At 38.9% G+C, this 21596-nt stretch overlaps 1 protein-coding gene across 2 annotated transcripts in view; it reads right to left on the bottom strand.

Moving 5' to 3' along the window:
- LOC132817118 (solute carrier family 40 member 1-like) overlaps positions 1 to 21596 on the bottom strand; it is a 65898-nt gene that overhangs the window by 43702 nt on the left and 600 nt on the right. The window contains exons 2-5 of one of the 2 annotated variants that reach the window (XM_060827299.1): positions 17280 to 17402; positions 7553 to 7625; positions 6787 to 6843; positions 5071 to 5178 (exon numbers count right to left, since the gene is read on the bottom strand). The gene's annotated coding sequence lies outside the window, so the exon portion shown is untranslated. The remainder of the gene's footprint in view (positions 1 to 5070; positions 5179 to 6786; positions 6844 to 7552; positions 7626 to 17279; positions 17403 to 21596) is intronic. The other variant, XM_060827300.1, reaches the window with a different exon arrangement.

The following is a 21596-nucleotide window of genomic DNA, read 5'->3' as shown; positions in this document are numbered from 1 at the left end:
TTGGAGAAACACTGTCACTTGTCATACTAAGAATATGGGAACATGTGTTTTACTAAGTTAGATCTTAGATAATTCCTCCTTTTGACTAACAGAGATGAAAATATTCTTAAAATAGATTGTATCTGTATCTATTTTGCTGATCTGAATGAAGGTAACTTAAAAATAATTCTGATTTTAATGAGAACAGCAGGAACTGTAAAATGATAATGGCAAAAATAATTCAGTACATGACAAATTTACCTTATCAAAACTCTTAAATTTCAATTGATCAAACAAAATGATTTGAATCATGTGCTGCTACACCCCTATGGAAGAATTAATCTCATAACAGTGAAGTAGTTACCCATGGAATATATAATTATGCCTCCGTGATGCAATACATTCTGGGAAGGAACTCATTACTGCAGCTGTTTGCTATAATATTTGAGCACCACAGGACATTTCATAGATTCAAGAAAGAAGAAGTGTTTATTTACCTATCAAATTTTGACAGTTTTACTGTAAAACTGAAAAGTACAGCATGTTGAAAATTAGATAATCAAGAATACACTACAATAAAGTCTATTGCAGTCACTAAAAATAAACTCTTCCCAACAGAGTATTTTCACAATGATCTACTGCTGAAATTTCCTTCTCAATAGTTTGGCATCTATAAAATTCCATTGGAGGTCTCATCGATAATGCTGTAGCTGTTGGGCTTTGTTGAGCAGCTCTCACCAGGAAGTCAAGCTTTAAAAAGTGGTTCTTCCATAAAAAGTAAAAAGTCCTATGAAAATAGCATAGTCAACTTTGAGGTAACAGAATTCTACACTAACAAATTCTGTAATATTAAATAGTAAAAGTACATTCCGTTCACGTTTTAAAGAATAAAATACTTGAACTACTTGAATGGCCGAGTGAATTTATCTCATATAGATAGTTAACACAACTAAGTCTGCTTTCAGACAATTAATATTTTTTCTTGAGATTTGTTCTTCAATCACAGAACATGTGAAGCCAGCTTTGAGAAATTGGCAGTGAGCCAGCTGACTCTCTGCACTCCAAGTTGTGTGGATACAGCCTGACTGAAAGAGTTCCAGGATTCTGACCCTGCAATGATGAAGATGCAATGATATATGGCCATGTCAGAAGTGTGACTTGCAACGCAACTTTCAGGTGGGTTCTTTATTTAAAGACCTCCACTCCACCCCATATGTGGACACACACACACCCTACTGCTCTTTCTTTTCAAGTAATGGTCACAGGTTTAGGGGTTGCGTCAAAAAAAACCTTGATGAGCTACATAAACATAATCAGAAATTTAATATAAACATAATCATTACAGCTAGTGTACGCCATGACTGGGAGAATTAAGGTTTAAGGAGGTGGCTGGGATGCTTAGCAAGCAGAATGTCTTAGCTCTATCTTAGATGATGATAAGTTTCTTCAGTGTTAGTGAAGGCGCACTCATCCACATAAGTGGAGAATATTCCATCACACTCTTGACTTGATCCTTATAGATGGTAAGCTTTGGGGAGTCAGATAGTGAGCCATTGCTTCAGAATTCCTAGTCTCTGGCTTGTTCTTGTATCCTCTGTACTTGTATGGCTGGATCAGTTTCTAGTCAATGGTGATAATTGTACATATAGTCAGCGGGAGATAGTTAGACTCTCTAACCTCATGATGGAAGGAGAGTAGTTGATGGAACAGTTGATGGTGGTTGAACTTAGGACATTGTTCTGAGGAACTCATTGCATTGTGCTGGTATTGAAATGTTTCAGCAACTACAATGGTCTTCCTTTGTACTAGGTTTGATTCAGCCAGTGGAAATCCCCATTGTCTTCAATTTGTCCACATTCTTTTTATTTTTGTGAAATCAGCTATAGTTTACCTACCTGAAACAAAATTACAGCCTTAGATGATAAATTTCAGATAACCTGTGATTAACCTTTTAACTAGATCTATACATTATTGGTTTATGATCACACTACCAAATACATTATTACTTCATGATCACACTACCAAATACATTATTAAAAGAGAGGATTTGGTATATTTTCGGTAGGAATTAAGGGCAAACATTCTAATCAAAATTTCTCAAATAACAAATTAACCTTAATTTTATTGAGCTGCCCAAGATTAAATTTCACCTCAAAGTCTAGAGTGGTAGATATTATTCAATTTAGAATGCTGTGTTAGAAAATTGTATTGACAATTATGAATTTATAACCGATTTTGTGAATTAATCCTCAATCTCTTGGATGCTGTGTGTATAACAAAACAAGTGATTTGCACAGATTATGGAGATAAGGTTTTATTATCAGTAGTTTCACTGAAGACCTGTTACCAAGTTCAAGTGCCATTAGATTTGCAAGAAAATTCATAATTGTTCACAAGTTGACAATAAGTTGTTGTGTGGTCCTTTTGTATCTGTTTTTATATCTGGCTCTATAATTGCAATAGATTTTTTTTTCCCCTAATTTCCTAACCGTCAATGGTAGAGCAGAACATTACAACAGTGGGGATAGTGAATACAGTGTTGTACTTACATTCAAGAGCATGTAACACAAACAGCAATCAGTAAAAAATTGCAGAGCTCATCTGCATTGTTTACTTATTCCATTTTACGCAAGCTGGAAAAACTTCAAAGAGAAACATAAATTGAGCCAAAAGTATTGAGATCACAGATAATTTTCAAACTCTCCAACAAAACTTAAACAAGGAATTAGTAAGGCTAAAAGGGGTCATGTAATGTCCTTGACATGTATGATTAAGGAGGCATTTTATACATCTACTAGGAATAAGAGGGAGAGAGGCCCACTCAAGGATAAAGGAGGGAACTTATGCATGGAACCAGAGAAAGTGGCTGAGGTCCTTAAAGAGTACTTCACATCAGTATTCACAAGGAGAAAGACATGGATGATGGTAAGGTAACAGAGGAGTATGTTGAAAATCTAGGGCATGTCAATATTAAGGATGAGGTTGTGTTGGGTGTCTTCAAAAACATGAAGGTAAGTAAATGCCAGGACCTGATGTAATCTATCCCAGGATAGCACTTTTGAGACGTCCTTGGTGTTAATGCCACCAGTTACTGAATGTGTCTATCACATGTTGAATCAGCTAATGGGATCATGCAATTTCAGAAGAGCATTCTACAACAATCCTCGGATTTTAAAGGTACATTTTAAATGATTCAGTTGCATATCCTAAACTCTTCGTGTGCAGCCCAGTCTAGTATGGTGACCAGCTTATTTCTGACACAGAAGGAGCGTATAGACGATATGTGCCACATTGTACACATTTTTAGACTTCTGTTTGCATACGTAGGACATTGTAGTCCAATGCAGCTATGCAATGTAATTTCTGGACGATACAAATGGTCATGCCTAATGTATTTACAAAATCAACTTGTTTTTTTAATAGAAAGGGGATATCATAGAATCACAACTGTGTGGAAGTAGGACATTCAGCCCGAGTCCACCGACCCTCTGAACAGCATCCTACCTAGAGGCACCCTAAACCTGTCACCCTGCATTTCCCATGCCTAACCCACCTAGCAAACAGACAATTTAGCATGGCCTATTCATCTAACCTGCATATCTTTGGATTGTGGTAGGAAACATGAGCACCCGGAGGAAACCTACACGGACACAGGAAGAACATGCAATTCCCACACAGACAGTCGCCTGATGGTGAAACTGAACCAGGAGCCCTGGCACTGTAAGGCAGCAGTGCTAATCACAAAGCCACCGTGCCACCCGGCATTGTATCTCACATCAATGTGGACAAAATTGCTCCTTTTAACAAGGTTATGTTGTCCTTGGTTTTTTTCGGAGAGGTCGTAGAAGACACACTCTGAAAAGTCTAAGTTGATGGGTTTTAGGGACAGTTTGATTATAGCTAACAGATACTGCCTCAGGCAACAGGTTTTCAAGTCTTTGAAAACAAAAACTTCTCCGTAATAGGGGGGTGGCCAGTTCTCCCAGCTCAGCTTTTCTCTGGTTTTGTTTGGTTTGTTTTTTAGCAGGAGAATTTTTTAAAAAAGCTGCTGGACCCAAAGAAGCAGGTCCAGGCTGGTGTTCTCTGATTTATCTCCTGGAAGACCCTGGTGTTTGATTTTACCTTTTGTGCCAAGGGGTGTTTATGGGGATTGTTGCAAGTATTTGGAATAGCATCATTTAAGTTGGAACGATCTGTTTGGTTTTTGGATAGGTTAAGTTATTCTGTATTCTGTTCTCTTTTGTTTGTGTTTCATTCGGTAATCTTATAAATAAATCCTGTTTTGTTTAAAACTCACTGGTTTGACCAGCTGCATCCATCCTGGATTATCCACTTTACACATGCTTAAAACAAGTAGAAAAGTTAGGGTCTGGGCCACTTGCTTGAAATGTTTCGAGGGGGTCTGGCCTGGTCCATAACAAATTTCAGCTGTTCAAGATGTTACAGATGGTCATCTGAGCTTTCTCTACAGGTGCCATTAATGTTCTGTGTCTCCCAGCATTCTGTAGAACTGGCAGCTTTGCTGTATGATACTGACAACTAATAATGGATACATACTAATAGAAGTTTATAAAATCATGAGGGGCATGGATAGGTCTTTTCCACTAGGTAGGGGAGTCCAAAACTGGAGGGCGTAGGATTAAGGTGGACGGGGAAAGTTTTAAAAGGGACCTAAGGGGCAACTTTTTCATGCAGAGGGTGATACATGGATGGAACAAACTGCCAAAGGAAGTGGTAGAGGCTGGTACAGTTACAACATTTAAAAGACAGCTGGATGGGTTTATGAATAGAAAGGGTTGAGAGAGATATGGGCCAAATACTGGCAAATGGGACAAGGTTAATTTAGGATATCTGGTGGACATGGAAGATTTGGACAGACGGGACTGTTTCCATGCTGTAAACCTCTATTATAACCAGACCAGCTTGATTCATCTTATGCAAACAGGCAGTGGATTACTCATCGTTTAACACGTGAAGGCTCCTCCATTTCATCTGCGGATACATGCAATAAAAATCAGCAAAGCCCATAACATACTGTATCAGCTTGCCTTCAAGCAGATGTCATCATATTATCCTTGTTCAGTAACTCACTGTGTTAAATCATTAGATTCAGTAATGCTTTCCTAGCTGGCATCAGCTTCAAGTGATGTGAAGTGATATCTCTGACTACTGAATTCTTCCTCTAAGTTTGTGATCTTTCTGGAGAAAATAAATACACGGTGAGTATTTGGCCACTTATGCATAATACCAATTTAAGACATATAACTACAATTTGAGAATATGAATTCAGTTTTAAAAATCTGGAAATAGAATAATTCCTTTCAATAGAAATGACCTCATAACTGCAGAGTTGTTGTCAAAGTTCAACAATTCCTTATAGAATGGGCAATAATTACTGGCCTTATTGGGAACAGCCACATTCTAAGAAATATTTTCTAAGTATTTGTTCTGAAAAGAAAGGAAATGAAAATAATTGCCACAGTAAAGTTATGTGATCAACATGTTATAAAGCAGTCGTATTATTATTTTCGCAAACTTCCATGTGTCATATGGTTTATGTCACTTATCAGGCAATGATGCCCACATCTGCTTTTTGAAGACAAGGAATTTAGATATTGACAATCCCAGGACAATGGTGTCTTTTAAAGGGTACTTTGTGTAAAGAATAGCACTCCTTATTTGAAATACAATTTTGCAGAGGAAACACAAATTACAGAACACATTTATAATTGTGGATCTAGAAGAATGAGATGCAAGATGTCATGCAGGTTGAAGATGGAGAAGGAGTAAACACCATATGTACTCAAAACTAATTATGTAGAGAAAGAATTAGCTGTTCATAAACATAATATTTTTCATAATTGTTACAAAGAAAATATTAACATATTCCACTTTTAGAAAGTTACGGGGTAAATTCAACTAAATGCAAAGCTATGTTGAGTAATATAGCTAATTGCTCCAAGTTCTTTGTATCGATATTTCTACCAACCTTAGATAATTGGCACTCAGAAAAAATACAGCAATGTAAAATAATTGGCACGCATACCATTATATGGCAATGCAAGAGACATAAATCAACCTCATTGTCTATTTGTATACTTTTCTATAAATCAGATATACTTCTCCACATATCTTTACAAATACCTGGGGTTGTTGAGACAGTGGCCTGAGAGTTATACTTTCACAACTGTTGAACAAAGTGAGTTTCTGCTGATCCACAAAGGGAAGCTGGCTGTCAAGAATCATCTTTTGAACCTCATCAATAAAGTTACTTTTCCATATATTGTTCCCTCCATTAACATTCTAATTTGTGTTCTTCAGCTAAATTTGTAAACGTTTTAAGTTATTCACTGAATCTACCTCATTATTAAGGAGTAGTTTTCATTTGATTCACACCCACCTTTTATGACTATTCAATTATCCATTAGCTGTAACACAGAATGTGCAGGATGTGTACTGTGGTTACTTTAGATACAACAACAAAAAATTAATATACAAAGGTGGAGCACAGAGACACTTGATCAGTGTTGGGTTATTTTGCAAACAGCACTTTTTTTTTGAAATGTTATTTACATTTGGTATAGCAAATCTGCTTTAGCATGATCTCCAACAGCCTGCAAGTTATTTAAGCACTTACACGGACTATGCACATATGAGGATGTTTATTCAATCACAAAATTACAAAAGCCTGTATGTGATTGTTGAATTTACAGAAGCAGCTCATTGGAGATGACTGCAAAGTAAACTTTGACACAAAAAAAACACCACTGTTAAGGGCAGATTATTGTCAGAAATAACACAACTAACCTGTGACAATATAGAGCCAATAACATGGTATTACACTGTACCCATCCATTCCAGGCTCTGTGGAAATACCAGATATAACAATATTAGCTTTCAAGCCTTCATTTTTAACACTCTAGGCATTATTGCCCATAGGAGAAATAGTGTTCACTCATTACTGAAACAGGGAAGACCATCAAATCTCAAAGAAATAGTCTTTTAACTGTTAGAACATTGTCTTATTGGATAGACTAACTAAACAGATGATATGAAGAGATCTGAGGTTTAATTAATAATCCCAGAAAGGTTTACCTTCAGTCTAAATACCCACAACACTGTGCAGATTTTGCAGGGGAATTAATTAAAAACTGTCGTTGTCTGCCATCTTTACCCTTCTGAAACTAGGCACAAGTTTGAGATAGTGGGCAGTCAGAGAAGTTACAATCAGTTACTTAAGGCTCCGATATTGCCTGTGTTCTGGTGTGTACCCCAACCCAGACTTGTCAATTCTTTAAGTCAGCAAGAACTTCAACTTCTCAGCTCCCACACTGCCATTGGAAACTCCTTAAAAATTCACACCTCAAGTGTAACTGGTGTTCTAACAGTGATGTGATTAATGATAAAAAGACTTGTTCCTGAAAAACTAATTTTATTAAGTAATCAGTGTTTTTAATCAAACACCTTTTTAGTAACTTTTTTTAAAAAAACATTTTCACAATATTCTGGCTCTCACCTCAATCTTTCACTTGCTCCATTTTAAAAGTGGTTTTATTTACTATTGCTTGTTTACCTGTGAAAATCCCTTTGTGATTACTTGATTGGACAGTCTAGTGTTATCACGCCTGGTACATGCTGTAAGTTTCCTGTTTATAAAAAAGTGTAATCAATTGCAATACCAACACAAGATGACAGAGCTGAAATTTTCACTAGAAAGCTTGTAGAATTCTCACTATAGAGAGGGTTTTAACTCTCAGTGAAGCTTACTTCGAGGTCAGCAAACTGCTAACTCAGGGCCATGAAATAATGGCCTTGGGTCCTTCCAAATACCCATTGATTCCATTGCAATCAAGTACAATAAGCACCCAGGTGTCCACAGATAGCATTTTTACTAATGTCAAACAAAGAATTTGGATGAGGAAGGCACTTGTATGTGATCATCATATTTTACTTAAAAATGACTAATATGACTTTAGAATATTTAATAACAGTTTATATGTGTACTATTGCAGTCCTGTTACATGGATTTAGTTGTAAAGATGAGGCGGTGGCCCATTGTCTCAGTGGTTAGCACTGCTGCCTTGCAATGCCAGAGACTCTGGTTCGATTCCAGCCTCAGGCAACCGTCTGTGTGGAGTTTGCACATTTTCCCTCCAAGTGGGTTTCCTCTGAGAACTCCAGTCTCCTCCCGCAGTCCAAAACTGTACAGATTAAGTGGACTGGCTGTGCTAAATTGCCCATAGTATCCAGAAATATGCAAACTAAGTGGATTCGCTATGGAAAATGTAGGGTGACAAGGAGATGGTGGGATGCTTTTCAGAGGGTTGATAGGTCAAATAGCTTGCTGCCACAGTATAGGATTTCTGTCATGTAAAGTATCGCACATTCAGCCTAAAATAGCATAACTGTGTCAGTGATTTTGCTCGTATATTTATTGAACCTTTACCCTTTGCAGAAGGTAGGGTGGTTGATTATAATTGAGGAGTGTTTGGATATTTTACAAACACAAGCATTTTTGAAATGCTCTTTGTACTTGTTCCAGAAAATCTGCTGGTCCAATGACCTCCAACAGCCCAGCCTAAGACACATTCCAGATTTTTCTGCAAGTCATTTAAGCATTAATGTGAACAGTGCACATGTGAAGACTTTCGATCATTCACAAAGTTACAAAAGCCTGTATGTGATGGTTGAGTGTGCAGGAGCACCTTATCAGTAATGACAGCAAAGTGAACTGTGGCAAGAACAAAAAGATGTGCCCCTATTAAGAGATGACTACTGTCAGCAAATTACTTTCTCTGATGAACAATTAATTCAAATTTTAATAAGTTTTGCTTTTAAAATTAAAGTTACTTGATTGAAAGATCTTCGCTGAAACCAAGATAGTAATGAATCAATTTTTTTTTACCAATGCTCTGATATTACAAAACAATCTTATTCCAGATCATCCCTTGATACTTAGCCCTCAACATTCTTGTGATGTGGTTTTATCACTGAAAATGAAATCAGCTGCCTCTAGTTCTTTATCATGCCTGTGGAAAAATCAATCCAATTATTTTCACATCACTGATGTTTCCCAATAGATCTGTTATTTTATCACCTTCAAATAATTATCCAATGCCCTTTCTAAACTATGAACTTGCTTCCATTGCCCATTTAGGCAATTCATTTGAGATCATAATGTAATGTGTGAAACAAATTTCTTCATGTTGCCTATAGTTCTTTTGTCTAACACTCTAAAGTTTCCAAACAATCTAGTACTGCAAATAGAATAAATAGGGAGAAGCGATCAAAACTATTCATAATTTTTCAGCTTACTCCCTTTCCATTTTTGAAGAATACAATTTATAATCCTTCTGCCCTCTGATACTACCAATTGGAAGACTGTTGCCAGAGCTTCCATAACTTTCACCTGGCTTCCATAAGAAGAATGCTGACCAATTCGACAGGTGCCTTTTTGATTCTGGCCAACTCAAGTTATTTTCATCCTATTCAATAGCTCTGCCAAGTCCTCCTTTACTATTGAGTAGGCAGTATCCTTTACTGAATGAAAACAATTGCAAAACGTGCTTTTAGTCCAACTCCAAGCCATGGTCTCCATAACGAGATTTCTTTTTTGATCCCTAATTGGCACTGCTCCCTTTTACTGTATATATGTTTATAAAAGATTATTGGTTTCCCTTCTAATAACTTGTTACAAATCTTTTTTTTAAGAACATCTTTGTATTTGCTGTATTTAGCAATTTTTCATCTGCTTGTATTGGTCCAATACATGAGATCTCTTTTTTTTTGGTCTTTCAGAAAAGTCTAACTTTGAATGTACTTCCTTTCTTGTTTGCAGAATATATCTACTCTGTACCCAAACCTTCTCCTCTTTAATTATTCTGTCATGTTTTATCTCCCAATATTTGATTCAAATTTACCCATACCAGATCATATTTGAATTCAGCACTCTTCAAATTAAGTATTTAATCATACAGTATTGGTCTTCGTCCTTTTGCTTAACAATTCTAAAACTTGTGAAAGTATGATCATTATTTCCTAAAGGTTTCTCCCACTGAAACATGCTGAACTTTACTCCCCAGAACCAGGTCTAGTATTTTGCCTTTGGCTTTTGAGTTTATTTTTAAAGACAATTCAGGAATTCCTCCCCTTTTCCCTTTGTACCAATCCATTGCAGTTTCTTTGATAATTAATGCTGGCACATTCTTCTTTCTCTTTTCCTGTTTTTCCTGACCTACGTGTAGCCAGGAACACTTAAGATCCCAAATTCTCCTCTTCTTTCCGGCATGTCTGTTACTGCCGCAATAATATAGTCCCAGGTTATCTATGGTCGACAAATTCTTATCTTCATAGTCCATTCATTCACATGTTGGCACTCAATCATTGTCGGCCTCCTTCTTTAGAGACTGCAATTTCCCTTTCCACGTGGTTAAAGATGCCCTCCAACGCATCTCGTCCACATCCCGCACCTCTGCCCTCAGACCCCACCCCTCCAACCATAACAAGGACAGAACGCCCCTGGCGCTCACCTTCCACCCTACAAACCTTCGCATAAACCAAAGCATCCGCCGACATTTCCACCACCTCCAAAAAGACCCCACCACCAGGGATATATTTCCCTCCACACCCCTTACCGCATTCCGCAAAGACCGTTCCCTGCATGACTACCTGGTCAGGTCCACGCACCCCTACAACCCACCCTCCCATTCTGGCACTTTTCCCTGCCACCACAGGAAATGTAAAACCTGTGACCACACCTCCTCCCTCACCTCTATCCAAGGCCCTAAAGGAGCCTTCCACATCCATCAAAGTTTTACCTGCACATCTACTAATATCATTTATTGTATCCGTTGCTCCCGATGCGGTCTCCTCTACACTGGGGAGAGTGGACGCCTCCTAGCAGAGCACTTTAGGGAACATCTCCGGGACAGCCGCACCAATCAACCACACCGCCCCGTGGCCCAACATTTCAACTCCCCCCTCCCACTCTGCTGAGGACATGGAGGTCCTGGGCCTCCTTCACTGCAGTTCCCTCACCACTAGATGCCTGGAGGAAGAACGCCTCATCTTCCACCTCGGAACACTTCAACCCCAGGAATCAATGTGGACTTCAACAGTTTCCTCATTTCCCCTTCCCCCACCTCATCCTAGTTCCAAACTTCCAGCTCAGCACTGTCCCCATAACTTGTCCGGACCTGTCCTACCTGCCTAGCTCCTTTTCCACCTATCCACTCCACCCTCTCCTCCCTGACCTTATCACCTTCATCCCCTCCCCCACTCACCCACTGAACACTATGCTACTTTCTCCCCACCCCCACCTTCCTCTAGCTTATTTCTCCACACTTCAGGCTCATTGCCTTTATTCCTGATGAAGGGCTTTTGCCCGAAATGTCGATTTCGCTGCACTTTGGATGCTGCCTGAACTGCTGTGCTCTTCCAGCAGCACTGACCCAGAATCTGGTTTCCAGCATCTGCAGTCATTGTTTTTAAAGAATCTGGTTTCCAGCATCTGCAGTCATTGTTTTTAACTCATCATTGTCTGCCTTGCTTTGACTTCATTTAATCTAATCTATTTCTGAACTATTCTTAAATGTTATTCATGTCTCCCAGCCATTTGTGAATCTTATTTTTCTTCTGAAAATGTTCCATGTTGTGCTCATCTTTCTTCTAAAATGGTCTTAAACGTTAACCATTTGCAAGAACCATTATTCTAATTCTTTCAAGGTGTAAAATGTTCATACTGAACAGATTTCTGTTAGCCCAAAAATTTGTACGGATGCCCTATGAATTTGAATTTCAAAAGAGCGTTTCCAGTCATTGGTTAATCTGATTTTATCCTACTGAACCTTTACACTTTGTCCTGTTTGACACTGCAAGTAATCCAAAGACTGCTACCTTGGAGATGCTATTTTATAATTTTCTCCTGAGCTTATGAAATTCTGACCATAGCACCTGAATTCTTTTCCTTCCTATGCCATTGGTTTCCACATAGATAATGATTTCTGGCTACTCATCTTTCCCACTTAAAATTTCCTGCATCTTCTCAATGACTTTCTTTACACTGGCAAGAGAGAGCTGTCACACTTATGGACTCATGTTGACAGATATAAAAAGGACCTGTAATTATCTCGTGTTTTTCACACATCCACGGCATTCCAAAACACTTCAGAGTCAACAAAATACTTTTGAAGATTAGTCAATGTTGCAGTTGATGAAACACAACTGTTAGTTTATGCACAAGCTCCCACAAACAGCAATGTGATAATGGGCAGATAATGGGCACAGTGACTCAATGGTGAGCATTGCTGCCTCACAGCATTAGGAACCAGAGTTCAATTCCAACCTTACTCACAGTATGTGTGTGGAATTCACATGTTCTCCTTGTGTCTACATGGGTTTCTGCTGGGTGCTCCGGTTTCCTCCTACAGTCCAAAGATGCACAGACTTCTGCCTCAGGCCTATGGCAGTGCTCCAGTGAGGCTCAATACAATCTACACGAAAACATCTCATTTTCTACATTGGCAACTTAACAGCCTCAGGACTCAACACTGACTTTAACAATTTTAGAACATGAACCCCTCTTCCTTGTTCATTCCCTTTCCTGCACTATAGGTCCTGTCCTGCATTCTTTTTGTGGACAGTGTAACACTTGCTGAGTCACTTCCCCCTTGTTCAAGGCCCCAAACACAACCTCCAGGTGCAGTCTGAGCTAATAATTTATGTTGTTTAATATTTGTCATACATTAACACCAGTCCACATCATTTCAGTGCACTGATTTATGCAGCATCTTCTCAGTCACTGCTTCTAGTTTAATGCATCATCAAGTATTGCACCTTGACTTGATCACAACTAATAAGTAACTAATTATATTCTCTTATACCAACATGAAGTTCAAGCTTTAATGGTGAAATTAAATTTTCAGCAGGAAACTAAAACAATTTCACAGTCTGAAGTTTGACCATTTATCTATGAGACACTGGATGTTAGGAACCCAAACTTATTATGATTCCATTAAATGACTTTAGTAATGCCCATCATCTGGTTCACCATCATCTGGGTAGTCAAGTCAAACTTCTAACAATTTCATGTATTGTAGTCAAATTGGATTGGCATATAAACCCTGTTAACATTTGAATGAAACAGTTCTTCAGAAAATGATAATTTTTTTTAGATATTAAAGGCATCAAGGATATTGATAGAAAGCAGGAATATGGCATTGAGCTACAGAAACATTCACAATCATAATGAATGGCAGAGCAGGCTCAAAAGGTTGAAAAGCCAACTCCTCCTCCTAGTTTCCATGAAAGGAAATCTCGACAAATGGCATAATTTCTAATACTCTCTGTAAAAACTGCAAATGTGACTTATATATGTATTCTTTCACTAATGCATATAATTTATATTGATCGTAATTTTCTTTAAAAAGTTCAGATATTAAAGATACTAAGACGTGCCAATGTAAGGTAGGTATTTAAAGGATTGAATTTCCACAAGGGCTCTTCTGATCTCCAGATTCAACTTCAATGGAAACTTTGGAGAAATTGTATTGCTCACCATTTATGTGATTTCTGCACAGTTTCTGCAGATCTGTCACTAAACTCCACTAATGGTTTTCAAAATTATTTAGCAGTTCTTGGCATGGAGATGAGGTATAACTGCAGTTCAAATTATTGTGGAAGATCACGAGCTTTGTTATCACTTCAAGTAATGTTTTTGGGGTGTGGTATAAATGGCACCCATGCTATGGTATAGTATGCAGACAATGGGGGTCTCCTGCTGGCTGAACAGCTAGTGAAAGCTCAGTTATGCATCTTTTGTTTTATTCATGTTGCAAATTAGTGTGTTGGTAGCTAGATCAGAATTTATTGCCCATTCCTAATTGCCCTTGAGTTAGTGGTAGTAAGCTGCTTTCTTGAACTGCTACAGTCCTTGATTATTATGCTGCTAGTACATACAAATGAATTAGGAGAAGAAATAGGTAATTCAACACTTCAAACCTGCTCTGCCATTCAGTAATGTCACGACTGATCTGTTTGTGTTCCAAATTCCACATTTCCATCCATTCCCGATAATATTTGATTCCCTTGTCAAACAAGAGTTTTATGTACCTCAGCCCTAAAGATGTTCAAAGACCCTGCCTCCACCATGTTCTGAAGCATAAAGTTCCAAAGTCACACAACTCAGATTTTTTAAAAAAATTCACTTCATTTCTGTCCTAAAATGTCCTAAATCCTTAATTTTAAAAACATCTCCTCGTCCTGGACTCACCCACTAAAATAGTAAAAATTTCCATATCCATCTTTTCTAGACCATTCAGTCTATAAACTCTAATCAAATAGCCCCTCACTCTTCTAAATTCCAATTTAATTGAGCCAAGTTGGTCCAATATTTCCTCAGAAGACTATCCACTCATTCCAGATATCAATTTGGTAAACATACTCTGAAATGTCTTCAATTCATTTACAGCCTTAAGGAAATCAAAACTGTACACATATTCAACATTTGCTCTTGCCAATGTCCTATATAACTGAAATATAACACCCTTACATTTAAAATGCATTTCCTCTAATATTAAAGGATAGCATTCCGTTAGCTGTCTTAATCTCTTGCTGTACCTGCAAATAATGCTTTGAGACTCATGCACTAGAACACCAAAATTCTTCTGCAATTCAGTACTGTGCCATAGTTCTCCATTTAAATAATATGCTTTTAAAATTCTTCTTGCCAAAATGAACAACTTCATATTTTCCCACATTATACTTCATCTGCCAGATTTTTGCTGACTCATTCAAACTGTCTATATCCATCTGAATACTTCATATATCGTCTTCACAACATACCTTCCTACTCAAGTTTGTGTCACCTGCAAATTTAGCCACCACGACTTCGGTCCCCTCATCCTAATCTCCATGGATATAAACTGTAGGAAGTGGAGAGCCCAGCAGACGCCCTAGCAAAACCCCACTCGTATCAACTGCAGCTCCAACAGCTTGCACAATTATAATTTTATCAGGGTTCTTGTCTTCCTTCAACCTTCTGATTCATAAAGATTACTGGAATTTTTTTGTATCCTCAATAACAATGAGAGAAGCAAAATATATATTCACTACACCTGCCATTTCTTTACTATCAATTAGAAGCTCCCCATTCTGACCCTCCAACACTCGCTTTACTTAAAATTTTCCTTTTTAGATATCTATAGAAACACTTGCCATTTTAAAAATATTTTAGTTAGTTTTCTCTCATGCACTAACTTATTTAATTGAATTGAATTGAATCTATTGTCACGTGTACCTTGGCACAGTGAAAAGCTTTGTCTTGTGAGCAATACAGGCAGATCACAGAATTAGGGAGCATAGATAAGTAAATAATAGGTAAACAGCAGCAAAAACAAAAACACAGGTATTAGTGAGTGTTAAGAGTTTGAGAGTCCATTCAGTATTCTAAGAACAGTAGGGTAGAAACTTGAAAGGGTTCAAAAAAGATTTACAAGGATGTTGCCAGGGTTGGAGGATTTGAGATATAGGGAGAGGCTGAATAGGCTAGGGCTGTTTCCCCTGGAGCATCAGAGGCTGAGGAGTGGTCTTAGAGGTTTATAAAATCATGAGGGACATGGATAGGATAAATAGACAAGGTCTTTTCTCTGGGGTGAGGGAGTTCAGAACTAGAGGGTCCAGGTTTAGGGTGAGAGGGGAAAGATTTAAAAGAGACCTAAGGGGCAACTTTTTCACGCAGAGGGTGGTGTGTGTATGGAATGAGCTGCCAGAGGAAATGGTGGAGGCTGGTACAATTGCAACATTTAAAAGGCATCTGGAGGGTATCTGATTAGGAAGTGTTTAAAGAAAAATGGACCAAGTGCTGGCAAATGGGACTAGATTGGGTTAGAATATCTGGTTGGCATGGACGAATTGGACCAAAGTGTCTGTTTCCATGCTGTACATCTCTATGACTGTATTACTTGGAAAACCATAGTTTCATTAGAGATAGTCAGCATGCTTTGAGAGGGGCAGCTCATGCCTCACAAACCTTTGAGGATGTAAGAAAATACGTTGATGAAGATAGAGCAGTGGATGTGGTGTACATGGATTTTAGCAAGTCATTTGATAAGGTTCCCCATGGTAGGGCCAATCAGAAAGTAAGGAGACATGGGATACAGGGAAATCTGACTGTCAGGATACAGAATTGGCTGGCCCATAGAAGACAGAGGATGGTAGTAGATGGAAAGTATTCAGCCTGGAGCTTGGTGACCAGTAGTGTTCCACAGGGATCGGTTCTGGTACCTCTTCTCTTTGTGATTTTTATAAATGAGGAAGTGGAAGGGTAGGTTCGTAAATTTGTTGACTACACGAAGGTTGGTAGGGTGGTGGATATTATGGAGGGCTGGTGTAGGTTGCAATGGGACATCAACAGGATGCAGAGCTGGGCTAATAAGTGGCAGATGGAGTTAAACCTAGAAAAGTGTGAAATAATTCATTTTGGATGGTCAAACCTGAATGCAGAATACAGGGGTAAAGGGAGGTTTCTTGGCAGTGTGGAGGAACAGAGAGATCTAGGGGTCCAAGTCCATAGATCCTTCAAGGCTGCCACCCAAGTTGATAAGAGTTGTGAAAAGACATATCTTGTGTTGGCTTTCATTAGCATTGGGTTTGAGTTTAAGAGCCATGGGGTTGTGCTGCAGCTCCAAAGAGCCCTGGTTAGACCACACTTGGAATATAGCGTTCAGTTCTAGAAATCATAGAATCCCTATGGTGTGGAAATAGGCTATCTGGCCCAACAAGTGCACACAGACCCTCTGAAGAGTTACCCAACCAGACACATTTCCCTACTACTCTACATTTACCCCTGACTAATGCCCCTAACCTACACATCCCTGAACGCTATGGGCAATTTAGCATGGCCAATTCACTAATCTGCACATTTTTGGACTGTGGGAAGAAACCTGAGCACCCAGAGGAAATCCACACAGACACAGGGAGAATGTACAAACTCCACACTGTGCCACCATGCTGCCCCGTCAGGTCGCCTCATTATAGGAAAGATGTGAAAGAGAGGGTACAGAGCAGATTTACCAGGATGCTGCCTGAGCTGGATGGTATATCTTCTGAAATTAGGCTGAGGGAGCTAGGAATTTTCTCATTGGAGCGAAGAAGGATAAGAGGTGACTTGATAGAGGTGTACAAGACGATGAGGTATAGATAGAGTGGATAGCCAGAGACTTCTTCATAGGGCGGAAATACCTTTTGTTGTCCACAAGCAACACTGTCAAAATAATTACTTAATAGATCTAGCTTCCTTTTACCTGCCAGGGATGTCAGGCAATGAGTTAGTAACAGAGTCCTTCTTATCTTGGGAGATGTGCAGCCTCCTCAAGTAATGTTATTGACTGACTCACTTCTTCTGCATGGATTGGTTGATCATCTCCCTTAAAAATAAAAGTGGGAAGGTTTAAAATAGCTTTTGTTTGGGTTTCAAATGTTTTAAGTTTTCAGTTTCCATCTTTCTAAACCCAATGTGTTAGGATCTAAAACTATCCTCGGGTTTCTTTCTCCATTGTTGCTCTGTTGAACTTTCCTTTTGAGCAAGCCGATCATGTGGTATCAGGCCAGAACTGAAACCTTCGGGAAAGGCCAACTGTTTCAGCAAGCAGTATCAAAAGCTTGGCTGATCTTTTCTTTAAAATTGCAAGAAAGAAGCCAAAGTGAGATGACAATGGGACGTGGTTTAAATTTATTTTATCAATGTAGCTCATAGCAGAAAATTCTATAAACATAATTTTTAATACCCCAAGAAGTATTTTAACTTACAAACTTTTATATGACTACAGTAGAAAAAAGGCCAGAAATAGAAGCTATGACCAATATAAAATTAATGGCTAAAGGCTGACAATCAGGATTGAAAGGTGGAAGCACACTGAAGTGATTAGGAGAAACAAGTAGGAAAGACAACAGCAGGACGTCACAGCTCAGTTCACAAAGGACATGCAGAACTGTTTGCGAGAGACTAGGACTTTATCTGTGGTAACCATGAGCAAAGGAATCAGAAGACAGAGCTACAGGTGGAAGCACATAAAGTGACGGGTGGATCATTACAAAAGAACAGTAAGGGAGAACTGGGATGGGTAATGTGGGGGTAAGTTCTTGTACTAAGGGGTGCGATGAATAAGAAAGGTATCTTGAGAGAATGGAGCACCGCTGATTGCAGAGAAGGCTACAACAGCCTAGTTATGGAGTATATGAGTGCAAGCCGGAGGTACCAGTTAACAGAACATAAAGGAGCTGTCACCCCGAGGAAGCTAAAAAGTTTAAAAATTAGAGTAAAAACATTTAAATAAAAAGTTATGTCATGTAACTGAAACACAAATAAACAAAATTAAAGAACACATCAGAAAATCATAAGTGATGTCAATTGTAAATTATCTTAGGCAGTTGCAATATTAAATATTAACAATTATTAAACAAGAAATTGTGACAGTCAAAGATGATTTAATTGGATAAAACATCCAAGTTTTCAGTAAGAGATATGTAAAATAAGTAACATATAAAACACGGTTTATGATTGCTTAAATTGTTTCATAGCTGATGAAAGATACTGATTAAGCAATCTTTAAATGATAACATGTTTAGACTTGGTGAGGGCTGCACCCATAAATTCCTTCGAATGTCATGTAAATTCATTAATTTCTGGTCTGTACTTGCAGAATTGTATTAAGCATAATGTACTAGCTTTCTGATCTAGTAAGCAAGTTTATATGGGTGTCCGGTTATATTACCCTTTTTATTTAAATGTAGATCAACCTGAAACTACCAGTCTAATCAAGTGTGCATTTGTCTTCATCGATCAGCGCATTCAGTATAAGAGTTGGGACATCATGTTGCAGCCCTACAGGACATTGGTGAGCCATTTATGGAGTACTACATACAGTTCTGATTGTTCTACCATAGTAAGGATATTATTAAATTGGTAAAAGTTCAGAAAAGGTTTACAAGGATGTCACCAGGACTGGAGGGTTTAAGTTAAAAGAAGAGGCTAGATTGGCTGGGGCTTGTTACCCTGATGCATAGGAGGTTAAGAGCTGACCTTACAGAGGTTTATAAAATCATGAGGGGCATAAATAAGGTGAATTACAAAGGCCTTTTCCCTAAGGTAGGAAAATTCAAAACTAGAGGTTATAGGTTTAAGGCAAGAGGGTAAAGATTTAAAAGGGACCTGAGGGGCAACTTTTTCACACAGGGTAGTGTGTGTATGGAATGAACTACCAGAGAGAGTAATAGAGGTGAGTACAATTACAACATTTAAAATACATTTGAAAAGGTACATGAATAGGAAAGGTTTAAAAGGGAAATGGGCCAAATGCAGGCAAATGGGACTAGTTTGGTTTGGGAAACCTGGTCAGCATGGACATGTGGGACTGAAGAGTCTGTTTCCGGTGTATGACTCTATGAGACAGCACAAAATCCAAACTGCTTGCGGTAGTTTTTTTTAAATCCTTTCCTTAGATGTGGATGTCACTAGCAGGGCCAGCATTTGTTTCCCATCCCCAATTACTGAAAGTGGTGGTGGGTGATCAGCTGCTTTCTTGAACTGTTGCAGTTCATTTGGTATGGTACACCAAGACTGTTGTTAGAGTTCCAAGTCAGGATAGTAAATTTGGAATGGGACATACAGGTAGTGGTGTTCCCAAGCATCTGCTCCTAGTCTTTCCAAATGGTTACGGGGGTGGGTTCCCAAAGTGCTGTTGAAGGAGATTTGGGAAGTTGCTGCTGTGCATCATGCATATCGTACTCTTTGCTGCAACTGTGTGACAGTGATTGAGTGAGTGAACGTGGGGTGCCAAAAATGAAGGCATTGCTCTGTAATTGCATTCTGCTGGCAAGATGCCTCTTAAACATCGCCTATTGCCTCCACCTCCTACTGCCACCACTGACAGCTTATTCCAGGCACTTAGCTTTCTGTATAAAAAAACCTGGCTCTCTTATCTTCTTTAAGCGTTTCTCCTTTTAACTTAAACCTATTTGCCCGAGTAATTGACATTTCTACCCTCGTATAAAGACTTGACCATCCACTCTCTCTATGCCTCTCATAATTTTTTAAACTTCTATCAGGTCACGCCTCATCCTTTAATGTTCAAGTGAAAACAAACTAACTTTATCCTGTCTCTCCTCACAGCTGATAGCCTCCAAACCAGGCAACATCCTGGTAAATCTTTTCTCTACCCTGTCCAAAGCTTCCACAATCTTCTAGTAGTGTGGCAAACAGAACTGTTTGCAATATTTCAAGTATGGCCTGCACACGACCTACCAATTTTTATACTCTATGCCCCAACCAATGAAATCTGCCATTTACAGTATACTTCCCTCCTGCATCAACACACATTTTGCTGGATTAAACTCTATTTGCCAGTTCTCCACCCAAGTCTCTAGCCTATACCCTGGTGTATCCTCTGGCAGTCCTCCTCATTATTCATGGCACTCCAATCTTTGTGTTGTCTGCAATCTTACTAATCAGGCCACTGACATTCTCCTCCGAAACATTTACATATATTACAGACAGGAGGCATTCCACCACTGATCCCTGCAGAACACAACTGGTCACAGATCTTCATTTGAAAAACACCCTTCCACTACTACACTGTGTCTATGACTGAGCCAGTTCATCCATCTTACCAGTTCACCACAGATCCCATATAACTTCAACTTTTGTATCAACCTGCCACGAGGGACCCTGTCAAAAGCCTTGCTAAAGTCTTGCTAAAGTCTGAGTAGACATCTATCACCCTGTCCTCATCAATCATCTTTGTCACTTCCGCAAACAACTCAATTAAGTTTGTGACACACAACCTTCCTCGCACATTGCCATGCTGCCTATCGCTAATAAATCCATATTTTCCAAATTAGAGTAAATCCGATCCCTAAAAGTCGTTTCCAATAATTTCCCTACCACTAACATACAGCTAATTCTGTAATTCCCCAAATTATCGGTTGTCTTTCTTAAACAAATGAACAGTGTTGACTATTCTCCAATCCTCTGCCACCACTCCTGTGACTAAAGAGGTTACAAAGATTTTGTATAAGAATCCCTACAATTTCCTCACCTGCCTCTCTCAGCATTCTGGGATAGGTCCCATCAAGTCCTGGGGAGTTGTCTACCTTAATGCTTTTGAAAACACTCAACAGCTTTTTTTATTTTTACATGCCCTAGACTATCCAAACTACCCTACCGAGCCTCACCATCCACCATATACTTCTTTGTGAAGACCAATGCAACGTATTTGTTCAGACCTCACCCATTTCCTCTGGCACCATGCACAAATTCTCTCCTTTGTGGACCTATCCCTTCCCTTGCTACCCTTTGCTCCTTATGTGTATAAAATATCTTGTTCCTTTATCCTATTTGCCAAAGACATTTCATGACCCTGTTCAGCCCTCCTAATTCTTTGTTTCAGTTTTTTCCTGCTATGTTTATATTCATAAATGGCTCTGTATGACTTCAGTTTCCTAAACCTTACATATGCCTTGTTTTCTCTTTGACAAACAATGGGGGGGAGAGGGGGGGGAGAGGGGGGGAGAGGGTGGAGGGGGAGAGAGGTGGAGGGGGAGAGAGGTGGAGGGGGGAGGGG

This window comes from Hemiscyllium ocellatum, chromosome 7, assembly GCF_020745735.1.
Source record: "Hemiscyllium ocellatum isolate sHemOce1 chromosome 7, sHemOce1.pat.X.cur, whole genome shotgun sequence".
NCBI classification, from domain to species: domain Eukaryota; kingdom Metazoa; phylum Chordata; class Chondrichthyes; order Orectolobiformes; family Hemiscylliidae; genus Hemiscyllium; species Hemiscyllium ocellatum.
Note: the sequence above shows the minus strand (reverse complement) of the source record. Positions and strands in the feature narration are given on the sequence as shown.